This window comes from Miscanthus floridulus, chromosome 8, assembly GCF_019320115.1.
Source record: "Miscanthus floridulus cultivar M001 chromosome 8, ASM1932011v1, whole genome shotgun sequence".
In the NCBI taxonomy this organism is placed as follows: domain Eukaryota; kingdom Viridiplantae; phylum Streptophyta; class Magnoliopsida; order Poales; family Poaceae; genus Miscanthus; species Miscanthus floridulus.
The window spans coordinates 9671883-9685946 of NC_089587.1; the positions used below are offsets into that span (position 1 = coordinate 9671883).

Sequence of the window (14064 nt, forward strand, 5' to 3'; positions counted from 1 at the left end):
CGAACCCAGAATATGAGAAGTGCCGCCCGGAACATAGGCCCTTTGGCACGACGGAGGAAGATCATCGTCGGTTCCCTGTAACCAATGCCAATTTTTTTAGTATAGCATTTCATGATGGATATCTACAATGTTGTTACCTGACTGGTTCAAATCGGTGGGTAGGTACCAATTGCCAGCCGGTCACCGGCAGGAACCTGTGCGAAACAATTCCAAAATATACTTTGAACACACATATGAAAATTCTGTTCATAAAGGTTGCCATTTTAAATAATATAATAATGCTCCATCGCGGTGCAACAAAGCGCAAAGCCCGGCCGGTTTAGTGTCGGAGGCCCGGCCCGTTTAGTGTCGAGGCCCGCAGCCCACCACCAGTGATCTAGTCTACCCCACCACCCTACCGGCCCACCGTCGTCGTTGGAGGCGACAGGAACAGGATGGGGCGGGGCTGCGCAGTTGCTCTCGCGGCGGCGGCGGCGGCGCTGCTGGTGTCGCTGCCTATGCTGCTGGTGTTGCCGCCGGACGCGGACACGTATGAGCAGGAGAGCCGCCGGATGTTCGTGGAGTGGAAGGCCAGGCACAAGAAGACCTATAAATACGCCGGCGAAGAGGAGTGCCGGTACGCGGTGTTCAAGGAGAGCCGCTGCCGCATCGCCTGGGCCAGGGCCGACGGGGATACCACATCTGGCCTCAACGGTCTCAGCGCCCGCTCCATAGAGGAGATCTACCGTGGGTACGGGGTCCGGAAGGGAGGAGCAATCGTACGAGCAGGAGACCCGCCGGATGTTCGTGGGGTGGAAGGCCAAGTACGGCAAGACCTACAGAGACGTCGGTGAGGAGGAATGCCGGTACAGGTTGTTCAAGGGAAACCGCCGCGTCGTCGTCCGGCTCAACGCCGGCGCCGCCGGGCAAAACGTGTACGGCATCAACCAATTCGGTGACCTCACCAACGACGCGAAAGCTGCTACCCGGAGATGGTGGATCAAGAGCTGAGCGCCAGGTGCCAAGCCGCCGGCCCCGACCCGGACCCCGACCATGGGAGGCGGATTTGGTACAAGGTAATCATCTTTTTTTTTTTATGAAACTGTTGCCTAGCTGTTTTTAGTTTCTTTATTATCATTGTTGTTTCTTTACATGTGGTTGATTACCATTTGCATGAAATGGGGATTATGGATTTTGTTTCCCGCTCCCACGTACTAGTCCTCTAATTATTGATTTTGTTTGGTCAACTGCACTAGTTTCTTTCGGTATCCATATGAACACAAGTAGGGGGATGCCTTCTGCCTGCAGATCATGAGACCAAACGCCTATTTCAACGGTGTACCAGTTTGTAATGGCTTCGTATGTGCAAAGAACTCATGAGATTTTGAGTAGTGCCTTGGTCGGTAGACAAGGGAACAATATTCCAGAGCTAACCACAAGTATGTGGAGATTTTTGTTAACCTCTCTTTGGATATGATTTGATTAACCTAGCAGTTCAATTTGTATTATTACTACTAGTATACTGGTAACTGGGAATTCCTACATGGTTTTACCCATAGTTGTATAATTGTGTGATTCTATTACCGACTGGAGTACAGCATGGAAGAGAATCGATGGGTTTGGTTTTATGATCAATGAGTGTTATAGAAAAACATATTCCTTTGATCAAACATGGACATTAAAGTTTCTCAGCATTTGGACTGAGATAAGCTTAGCTGAAGAGGGGGGGGGGGGGGGGGAAATTATATAGTGTGCTAATGCTTGATAAGCTGGTGTGGTGGATCCATGTCGTTTTTCTCTAATAATGGATGATCTCTCCATCTGCTATCATTTGACATGATGCTAAATAGCCTGTTGGTCTTGGAAACATCTTAAGTCTGAATCTCGTGTGGATGTTTCTTAATCCTATTGGTACCAGTGTTTAATCATATATATAATTCTCATTCACTACTATTTACTTTTTTTTATATAGGTTTGCCGGTGCATTGCTACGGAAGCGGAGTCTGGAGGTAGCGCCGTTCCTGGAGATGAAGCACACATGTGGATCTGAACGTCACTTGTGTGTGTTGCTGGAGAATTTTAGAATAAATATGTTGCTAATGTAATATGGTAAATTGGAGATGAAAATGTATGTATGCATTTCCAAGCTATGATTAAGATTGTTGTTTCTCATGGCCTCATGGGTGGGGTGTTTTCGGCTATTTGCTATGTCAAACTGGCGGGCCTCCTAGGACAACCGTTCCATCGTAATGACTCTTGAAAAGGCCTCTCTCTCCTGCAATTGTAAAAACAAGATCTTAGCAGTGGGAGCCTTGAGTGTCATGTTGAACCAATCTTTGATCATCGGGCAAACAAGGCAATGCATTTACACTCAGCTACTTTTCATCTTTATCTTTTAATTGACTACTACGCGATTGGTTGGAAGCACCGAGTTCTATGGAATTGCTTCTTTTCCTGTTGTCGTTCCTAAACATTCTTCAAATTTTGTCTTGCTTATATAGTGTTAATTTTTACAGGATGTTTAATTGTGAATTGTTGCATATTATCATGGTTGTGAACCCATGATAAATAGATTCTATAGTTTAATAGCAGTAGTGATTAATAGTCATTATCCACTTACGAATTTTTGTTCCTCTGTGTCAAACAGGGGATTGTATCCTTTTGGGGAGTACATTTCTTATACCAACCAGTCATTCACTATTCATGAAATCAAACATTTGTGGAGGAAACATCGCTGTGCTAGGACATATGGTAGAGATCTGAATATCAGAGTGGACATTTTTGAAAATCTAGCTGAGAGGAATGTTCTGTGTTGTGACTGGAATAGCTGGAAAGATCCAATTATCTGGTTAGTACTACAGTTACAGCCTAGAATAAGTTTTATGTTTTACAGTATTTCTCTTGGCATGACCTGCATATATTATTGATAGGAAGAAGTGCAGAAAATAGCAACGGTGATAAGTTTCCTAATTTACTCCAGAGGCACGCTAGATGATGAAGATATCTGTCACATCTTGCACTTACACATGGCTTAGGGTTTAGAGAACAAGTTCTATAATGTTTTTTTTTTCTTAAGCCTTTTTCTTAAGCCTTAGGTGAACACTAACCAGTCATTTCCGTTAGTGCGCATTTCTTATGTAACTAATCATTTGCCGTAGTGCATTTATTCTTTGTTGTTTGTTCAGTTTTTTACACACTAGTGCAGTTGGTTTACTTTCTTTTCTTGAGTCATTAGTTTTCATACAAAAGCTATGTGTAAAAAGCATGCTGAATGGTGCTAATTATTCCCAATTCTAGGTTTGATGGCGCAACAGATGCAGTTGGGATTTAGTTTTTTTTTCTGGAGAATGTTCATCCTAGAATGAAGGCTGCTGCATCTGCTCATTTTGGATTGCCAGACTCATTGTATGCCAGGCCTAATACGTGCTTGTTTAGTTTCCAAAAAGTTTCCCAAAAAAATGCTACAGTAGCTATCACATCGAATCTTGCGATATATGCATGGAGTATTAAATATAGACGAAAAAAAAACTAATTGCACAGTTTGGTTGGAAATTGCGAGACGAACGTTTTGAGCCTAATTAGTCCATGATTGAACACTAATTGCTAAATAAAGACGAAAGTGCTACCGTAGCTAAATTCCCAAATTTCGTAAACTAAACACGCACTACATTTGGTGAACTAATGCGAGCTATCATATCTTAATCCAGCAAAGACCAAGAAGCAGTTGATTGGGCTTTGAAGGGTGCGAATCCAGATATTGTTTTGCACACGCGCATGGTGGCGAATAGGAATGGCACACTATTTGTGGATGCTTGTGTAAATTGAAGTAACTATATAGATTGCCCCATCAGTTCAAGAAGGAAAAGTGCAGTATAGTATGTTACATAATCTACTGCTATTTTGTGTGAACACAGCAAGGGAAGGCGGCGCCAAAAAGGCTTCCTGCTGTGATACTGTAGTCGCTGCAGGTGCAGGCACCGAACGACTCACCTGCAACACTGTAGCCACATGCAGAGGCCGGCATAGAGTCAACCCTGCTGTGTTATCTAATTACTATTGCAGCATGTGCGCTGTACTAGGACTAGATGAATAGAGTTGTATAAATAGACTACCACGGCAACTCAGTAAAGAGAGTTCAGATTTACCATCTTCCATACAGGACTTCTCCCTCCACCTGCAGACGCTCATCAGCAAGCTGAAGAGCCATGGCGTCACCATCGACGAAGAGGAGGCGATCTCCAAGTACCTCCACTCCGTGCCGACAAAGTACATCTAGATCACTCTCTCCATAGAGACGATGCTGGACTTGTCCACCCTCACCATTGAGGATGTGACAGGCCGTTTGCGGGCGGTGGACGAGCGCCTGGAGTAGGCGACAGCAACGAAGGACAGCGGCAAACTGCTGCTGACGGAAGAGGAGTGGGTTGCTCAGAGGAACTCTGGGAAGGCAGCCTCCTCAAGCCGCGGTGGCGATGGCAAGCGTCGCTGAAAGGTCCTAATGGCTAGAGGGGGGTGAATAGCCTAATAAAAATTTCTACAACAACACTTAACAAAATGGTTAGACAAATATGAGGCGAAGCAAGTGTTGCGCTAGCCTACTCAAGATGCAAGCCACCTACCATAATTCTAGTTTAGATAGTGTATATTCACACAAAAGCTATGACACTACCCTATGTTAGTGTGCTCTTAAAGACTAACTAAAGAGCCACACCAACCAAGCAAGCAAGCTCTCACAACTAGCTACACTAAAGAGCTTGTCAACTAGTTTGTAAATGTGCCAACAACACCAAGTGTGTACCACCATGTGTATGTGTATTAGCTTTTCACAATCATTTCCCAAAGGATGTTAGCCACTCAACTTGTCACGCCACTCGATCCTAGCGACGATGCAAAGTTAGATCACTCAAGTGGCACTAGATGACCGATATGCAAACAAGTTTGCCCCTCTTGATAGTACGGCCATCTATCCTAAACTCGGTCATAAACTTCTCTACACATCTATGACCGGTGAAATGAAATACCCTAGGTTATACTTTTGCCTTGCACATTCCATTTCAACTCCTCCAATGTCGATGCAACATATGCACCAACACGATCAACAATGATATGATCCACTTCATATCATCACGTGATCATATTGGTTCATCGATCTTGACTTTACTTGCTCTTCACCATTGCCATCGTTCATCGGCGCCAAGTCTTGCTCAAGCTTCACCGCCACGTGGTCCATCACTCCAAAGCCTTCGACTTGCCCTTCATGCTTGCAACCGGTCCATCAAGCTAGGTCTTATCTTGATCTTCTCCACCTTGATCACATGACTCAATGTCATGTCTCATGTACATTTAAGCTCCTTCATCATCACATGTGTGAGCTTTGCAACATCTCCAAGCCATTTTCACCTTCATGGCATATGTTGCTCACACACATGTACCTGTGGACTAATCACCTGTGTATCTCACATAAATACAATTAGTCCACCTAGGTTGTCACTCAATTATTAAAACCAAACAAGGACCTTTCACTCTCCCTTTATGATATTTCTCCCCCCTTTTCACTATTTTTACTACTATCTTTGTTTCTCTCCTCCTTTGTCATCAATGACCACAAAGGTTCTAAATATAGATAGTATTACCTGTAGGGTTGAGATTATTAATGTCAATCAATAGGGTGAGAATCATTTTCCCAAATTTGGTCTAATCTAGATCATTTGCCAAAGATATTTAACTCGGTTTGATCCAAGGACAAGCTTCTTCACACCTCCAAATAAGGGTTATCTTGTACCATGTTGAGTTAAACACTTAGAGCTCATTTTCTAGATCAAACACTAGGTTTACAAACCCATAAACATATCATATGCTATCACTAGATCAAATCAAGCATAGAAGCAATAGTGATATCATATAAACATCAAATTCATTTGATTTTCATGAATGAGCTTAATACAATAGAACCATTTGAAAGGTCCTAATTAGATTGAAAATATGACTAGATGCACTAAACATGTCCTTAGCAAGGATGTATGCCATGCTAATCAACTTTTACCTTGGATTGCTCAAAGGAGAGACATATCATATGAGTGGGGGTGCATCAACACATATTTGAGAAATCCAATATGTTCAACTCATTCTTTAGCTTGCAAAACCTTTTCTCATCCAATGGCTTGGTGAATATATCGGCAAGTTGATCTTCGGTGCCTACACTCTCAATGCAAATGTCTTCTTTTTGTTGGTGATCTCTTATGAAATGGTGGTGGACATCAATGTGCTTTGTTCTTGCATGTTGAACCGGATTGTTGGTTAACTTGATTGCACTCTCATTGTCACATAGCAATGGCACTTTCTTGAACTTATTTCCAAAGTCACTTAAAGTGGCCTTTATCCAAAGTATTTGTGCACAACAACTACCGACGGATATGTATTCGGCTTCGGCGGTTGATAATGCAACACTATTTTGCTTCTTTGATGACCATGAAATAAGTGATCTTCCCAACAATTGACATGTGCCCGATGTGCTCTTTTTTTCAACCTTGCATCCCGCATAATCCGAGTCGGAGTAACCAACTAGCTCAAACTTTGCTCCTTTGGGATACCATAAACCAACATTTGGTGTATGCTTTAAGTACCTCAATATCCTCTTTGTAGCCTTCAAATGACTTTCTCTTGGTGAGGCTTGAAATCTTACACACATACATACACTAAACATGACATCCGGCCTTGATGCGGTCACATAGAGTAGGCTTCCAATTATAGACCGATACAACTTTTGATCCACCATGTTTCCACTTGCATCACTATCCAAGTTGCCATTGGTTCCCATTGGTGTGCTAATGACTTTGCTATCAATCATGTCAAACTTCTTGATCATGCCCTTGATATACTTGCCTTGACTCACAAATGTACCATTCTTTAATTGCTTGATTTAAAGACCAAGGAAGTAACTCAATTCTCCAATCATGGACATTTCAAACTCATTAGCCATCATCTTTTCAAACTCATCACAAAATTCTTGATTGGTTGATCCAAATATGATGTCATCTACATAGATTTGCAATATAAATAGTTCTTTTCCAATCTTTTTGATAAAAAGAGTGGTGTCAACTTTGCCATTGTGAACCCTTTAGAGAGGAGGAAGTCCCTCAATCTCTCATACCATGCTCTAGGTGCTTGCTTCAAGCCATATAATGCCTTCTTCAACTTGTACACATGGTTGGGCTTCTTATCATCTTCAAAACCAGGATGTTGCTCAACATATACTTCTTCATTGATATAACCATTGAGAAATGCACTCTTAACATCCATTTGATAGAGCTTGATGTTGTGGGCACAAGCATAGGCTAGCAAGATTCTAATTGCTTTCAATCTAGCAACCGAGGCATATGTTTCTTCAAAGTCAAGACCTTCAACTTGTGTATAGCCTTGTGCTACTAATCTTGCTTTGTTCCTTACAACTATCCCATCTTGATCTTGCTTGTTTCTAAATACCTATTTGGTTCTAATCACATTGTGTCCCTTTGGTCTTTCTACCAACTTCCATACTTGATTTCTTGTGAAGTTGTTAAGCTCTTCATGCATAGCATTGACTCAATCAACATCCTTCAAAGCTTCATCTATCTTCTTTGGTTCAATGGATGACACAAATGAGAAGTGTTCACAAAATGATGCCAATCTTGATCTTGTTTGTACACCTCTTGAAATATCTCCAATTATAGTGTCCAAAGGATGATCTCTTGCAATACTTGTTGGTTGGAGCAACAGAACTTGACTGCTTGCACTTTCTTGATCATTGGGTTGAGATGATGTACTAGCCACTTGATCTTGTTCATTATCATGAGATTCAATTGCACTAACTTGATTTGTATCATCTTGCACATTTGAGTTGGAGAGCACTTGCACTTGATCATCTTCATCATCAATCACTTGCCTAGGCCTCAATTCACCAATATCCATGTTCTTCATGGCATTTGAAAGTTAAATACCTCTAACATCTTCCAAGTTCTCATTCTCTACTTGTGAACCCTTGGTTTCATCAAATTCAACATTATGAACTTCCTCAAGAGTACCACTATTTAAATTCCAAACTCTATATGCTTTGCTTGTAGTGGAGTAACCAAGTAGGAATCCTTCATCACATTTCTTGTTAAACTTGCCCAATCTAGTACCTTTCTTCAAGATATAGCATTTGCAACCAAAGACCCAAAAATATGCAATGTTGGGCTTTCTACCATTCAGGAGCTCATATGGTGTCTTCTCTTTCAATCGGTGACAATAGAGGCGGTTGCTACAATAGCAAGCCGTGTTGATAGCTTCGGCCTAAAAAGATTGACTCACATTGTACTCACTAAACATAGACCTTGCCATATCAATGAGTGTTCTATTCTTCCTCTCAACAAGGCCATTTGATTGTGGAGTGTATTTGGCCGAGAATTGATGTCTAATTCCAAATTCATCACATAACTCATCAATTCTAGTGTTCTTGAACTCACTACCATTGTCACTTCTAACTCTCTTGATGGTTGTTTTAAACTCATTGTGAATGCCTTTGACAAATGATTTGAATGTTGCAAATACATCACTTTTGTCCACTAGAAAGAATACCCAAGTGTATCTAGTGTAATAATCCACTATGACAAATCCATATTTGTTACCATCGATACTAGTGTATTATGTTGGCCCAAACAAATCCATGTGCAATAACTCAAATACTTTACTAGTGCTCATCATGCTTTTCTTAGGATGGGTGTTTCCAACTTGTTTGCCGGCTTGACAAGAGCTACAAAGCTTATCCTTTTCAAACACAACATCTTTCAAGCCTTTAACTAAGTCATGCTTAATCAATCTATTCAATTGTTTCATTCCAACATGACCAAGCCTTCTATGCCATAACCAACCCATGCTAGACTTAGTGAACAAGCATGTAGATAATCTAGCTTCACTAGCATTGAAATCAACCAAGTATAGATTCTCATATCTAAAACCTTTGAAGATCAAATTAGAGCCATCTACACTTATGATTTCTACATCATCTACTCCAAATATGCATTTGAATCCAAGATCACACAATTGAGCCACCGATAGCAAATTGAAGTTCAAGCTCTCTACTAGCAACACTTACTATCATAACCATCATTGCCATTGGTGTTGATTGAGTTGAACATTCTTGTATCACCGGTCATGTGTTGAGTGCACCCACTATTAAGAACCCAATGCCTTTCTCTAGCTTTGTAATTAACCTACAAAAGAAGATCAATTCTTTTTAGGTATCCAAACTTGCTTGGGTCCTTGAAGGTTAGTTACTAAGCTCTTTGGAACCCAAATGACTTTCTTCTTTGAGCCCATCCATGATTTACCAATGAACTTAGCCTTCACACCATTTGTACCCTTAGTAAGCATATAGCATGAATCAAGCTTAATGGAGGATACATTAGCATTTTTGCTCTTATTTTTGCATTTTTGCTCTTTATGACCAACTTGCTTGCAACTAATGCAAAACCGACCATTGTTCTTCACAAAACTAGTCTTATGAGGAGCAAAGGCTGCCTTGCCTTTCTTGGGGTATAGCTCAATCCCTCTTTGTAGAGAGAAGCTCTTTGGCTACCCAAGCACATAAGCAAGCGGTCCTCACCACTATAAGCCTTAGCTAAGGTGTGAGTGAGCTTAGTGACCTCCTTCTTGAGGTTCTCATTCTCAACCACTAGTGAGGTATCACAAATGAGACCATCACTACTAGATGAGGTTGAAGTGGAAGTGCTACAAGAAGGGTTAGTAGTAGCAACAATGATAGGCATAGATAGTGATGTATCAATTAAATCACAAGTTACACCTACATCACAAGTTTCAACATGCTTCTTTTTATCTTGTTCATTAAGCAAAGTGGAATGAGCTTTTTCAAGCTTTTTGTGAGCCTTGCCAAGCTTCTCATGGGTTACTTCTAGCTTCTCATAAGTTGCTTTGAGCTCATCAAGGGCTTGCTTAAGGGCTTTTACCTCCTTATTCAAGCTCTTGCATTCACTTCTCTTAATGTCAAAGTGTTCTTTTGCATCTTCTAGCATGTCAAATAATTCATCCTTAGTAGGTTCATCATCATCACTATCACTATCTTTTTTATTTTCATGTTCATTATCATCAACATATTCTTCATCACTTTCATCACCACAAGATTGTACCTTAGTGGCCTTAGCCATGAAGCATGATGAAGATTCGAAGAGAGAAGGCTTCTCATTGATGGCAATGCTTGCAAGAACCTTCTTCTTGGTGGTCTTGTGATCATCACTATCATCATCATCATCACTTGAGGAAGCATCACTATCCCAAGTGACTACATATGAACCACCCTTCTTCTTCTTGAAGCCCATCTTGTCCTTCTTCTCTTTCTTTTCCTTCTTGTCCTTCTTCTTGTTCTTCTTATTGTCATCATCATTGTCACTATTGTATGGGCATTGAGCAACAAGATGATCTTTGCTTCCACACTTGAAGCACCTTCTTGACTCTTCTTTGTTCTTGGATGAAGACTTCTTTCTTCTAGCACGGTAGCCCTTCTTCACCATGAACTTGCCAAATCTCTTGACAAATAGAGCCATCTTCTCATCATCATCATCATCTTATGATTCATCTTCTTCACTTAATGTTTCTTGCTTTGCTTTGCCCTTGAATGATGTGGCTTTGAATGCCACGCTCTTCTTCTTCTCATCCTTCTTCTCATCTTTCTTCTCCTTCTTTCCTTCCTTCTCATCTTCATCTCTATATGTATCATCGGTCATGATGTCTCCCAATACTTGGTTTGGTGTCATGGTGTCCAACCCACTCCTTACTAGAATAGTGACCAATATGTCAAATCTTGAAGGTAAGCATCTCAAGAACTTATGAGAGAAGTCCTTGTCCTTCACCTCTTCTCCAAGTGCTTTGAGATCATTGATAAGCACTTGAAGCCTATGAAACATCTCTAGCACACTCTCATCCTCCTTCATCTTGAAGCTTGCAAACTTTTCTTTGAGGATGTATGCCTTTGCACCCTTCATGGCTTGAGTGCCCTCAAATGATTCTTCCAACTTCTTCCAAGCCTCATGAGCCATCTCAATATTCTTGATTTGCTCAAATGTTCTCTCATCAATTGCATCATGAATAGCACTTAGAGCAATGTCATTATTTTGGAGAAGTACTTCTTCGGCCGCGGTGGGATTCTCCGAATCACCAATCTCAATTTTGGTTTCTACCACCTTCCACACCTTTTTATTGATTGACTTAATATGTGTGGTCATCTTTGACTTCCAATAAGGATAATTTGTGCCATCAAATTAGGGTGGCTTCTTGGTGTTGTTGATTTAAGCCATTTTAACACCAAAGGTTGTTAAGCCTCAAATAATGGTGACCTCGGCTCTAATACCACTTAAAAGGTCCTAATGGCTAGAGGGGGGGTGAATAGCCTAATAAAAATTTCTACAACAATACTTAACAAAATGGTTAGACAAATATGAGGCGAAGCAAGTGTTGCGCTAGCCTACTCAAGATGCAAGCCACCTACCACAATTCTAGTTTAGATAGTGTATATTCACATAAAAGCTATGACACTACCCTATGTTAGTGTGCTCTCAAAGGCTAACTAAAGAGCCACACCAACCAAGCAAGCAAGCTCTCACAACTAGCTACACTAAAGAGCTTGTCAACTAGTTTACGGTAAAGTAAAGAGAGTGATCAAGATAGTTATACCGCCGTGTCGAGGAGTGAACCAATCAATCACAAAGATGAATAACAATGAAGACCAATCACCTCGAAATCAAAGGATGAACACAATGATTTTTACCAAGGTTCACTTGCTTGCCGGCAAGCTACTCCTTGTTGTGGCGATTCACTCACTTAGAGGTTCATGCGCTAATTGGCTTCACACGCCAAACCCTCAATAGGGTGCCACACAACCAACACAAGATGAGGATCACACAAGCCACGAGCAATCCACTAGAGTACCTTTTGGCTCTTCGCTGGAGAAAGGTCAAGAACCCCTCACAATCACCACGATCAGAGCCGGAGACAATCACCACCCTCCGCTCAACGATCCTTGCTGCTCCAAGCCATCTAGGTGGTGGCAACCACCAAGAGTAATAAGTAAAATCCGCAGCGAAACACGAACACCAAGTGCATCTAGATGCAATCACTCAAGCAATGCACTTGGATTTACTCCCAATCTCACTATGATGATGAATCAATGATGGAGATGAGTGGGAGGACTTTGGCTAGGCTCACAAGGTTGCTATGTCAATAAAAATGGCCAAAGATGTGAGCCATAGCCAGCCATGGGGCTTAAATAGAAGCCCCCATGAAATAGAGCCATTGTACTCCTTCACTGGGCACACTGTGCTCTGATCGGACGCTCCGGTCCAACTGACTGGACCCTAGACATAGCGTCTGGTCCACTGATGGACGCCACACGTCACTAGCTTCAAACGTTGTTCGTCAGATTTCAACGGCTATGAAGCTGATCGGACGCTCCAGCAAAACTAACCGGACGCTAGAGCCTCAGCGTCTAGTCGAGTACAGCAAGGGTCCAAAACTGGTTTTCCTTGACCGGATGCGTCTGGTCCACCTCGACCGGACACAACCCAGCGTCCGGTGGTAAACCCTAGCCACTATACCGCCAAGTTAGCACGACCAGACGCAGGCAGTTGGTGTCCGGTGCATTTGGATCTAGCATCCGGTCACTTGACCGATGCTGGCATCTCCTTCGTTCTCTTCATCCTTGATCAAATGTGCTAATCACCAAGTGTATCACCTTGTGCACATGTGTTAGCATATTTTCACAAACATTTTCAAGGATGTTAGCACTCCACTAGATCCTAAATGCATATGCAATGAGTTAGAGCATCTAGTGGCACTTTGATAATCGTATTCTGATACGAGTTTCACCCCTCTTAATAGTACGGCTATCAACCCTAAATGTGATCACACTCTCTAAGTGTCTTGATCACCAAAACAAAATAGCTCCTATAAATTATACCTTTGTCTTGAGCTTTTTGTTTTTTCTCTTTCTTCTTTTCAAGTTTAAGCCCTTGATCATTGCCATGCCATCACCATTGTCATGTTATGATCTTCATTAGCTTCTCCACTTGAAGTGTGCTACCTATCTCATGATCACTTGATAAACTAGGTTAGCACTTAGGGTTTTATCAATTCACTAAAATCAAACTAGAGCTTTCAGCCATGGCAGGGCTTCTTCGGAGAAAAAGAAGCAAGTCAACCCCAACGCTTGTCGGCGCTGTGGGAAGATGGGCTATTTGGCACGGGAGTGCCCAAATCGTAAGCAGGAGAAGAAGGCTCAGGCTTATCTGGCACAAGCTGATGATGAGGATGAGGCCACTATCCTGATGGCGACATTCTGTGCACTGCACGACATCGAGGCCGAGGAGAGGGAAGAGGCGACGACGGTGGAAGGACCTAGGAAGGCCCTGAAGACTATCAACCTCGACGAACCACGCGTCCAAGTCCACCTCGGACGTGTGGGCGCCGACCAGGAGCAGCGGTGGTATCTAGACTCTTGTGCCAGCAACCACATGACAGGCTCCAAGGCATCCTTCTCTGAGCTCGATGATGATGTTACCGGTACGGTGAAGTTTGGTGATGACTCACGGGTGGAAATCCAAGGGCGCGATACCATCATCTTCAGATGCTAAAACAAGGAGCACCGCGTGCTAATGGATGTATATTACATCCCACAGCTATGTTCATCAGCATTGGTCAGCTGGATGAGCGCGGTTGCGAGGTACTGATCAAGGATAGAGTCCTTAGGATCAGAGACCGAGAGCAGTGACTTCTTGTCTAGATGAAGAGGTCCTTGAACCGGTTGTACCTGCTCGACCTGAAGGTAGAGCAGCCGGTATGCCTAGCGGCAAGGCACACCGAGGAACCGTGGATGTGGCATGCCCGGTTCAGACATCTTAGCTTCGACGCGCTTGGTCGGCTAGAAAAGATGGTCCGAGGGCTACCCCACATCAAGCACGGAGGCGAGCTATGTGACAGTTGCCTGGCCGAGAAGCAGAGGAGGCTACCATTCCCAAAGGCGGCCAAGTATCGTGCGAAGGATGCTCTTATCCACGGCGA

The 14064-nt window shown here is 42.5% G+C and overlaps 1 pseudogene; it reads left to right on the forward strand.

Moving 5' to 3' along the window:
- Positions 1 to 400: 400 nt before the first annotated feature.
- LOC136475671 (uncharacterized) lies at positions 401 to 2353 on the forward strand (annotated as a pseudogene).
- The last annotated feature ends 11711 nt before the right edge of the window (positions 2354 to 14064 follow it).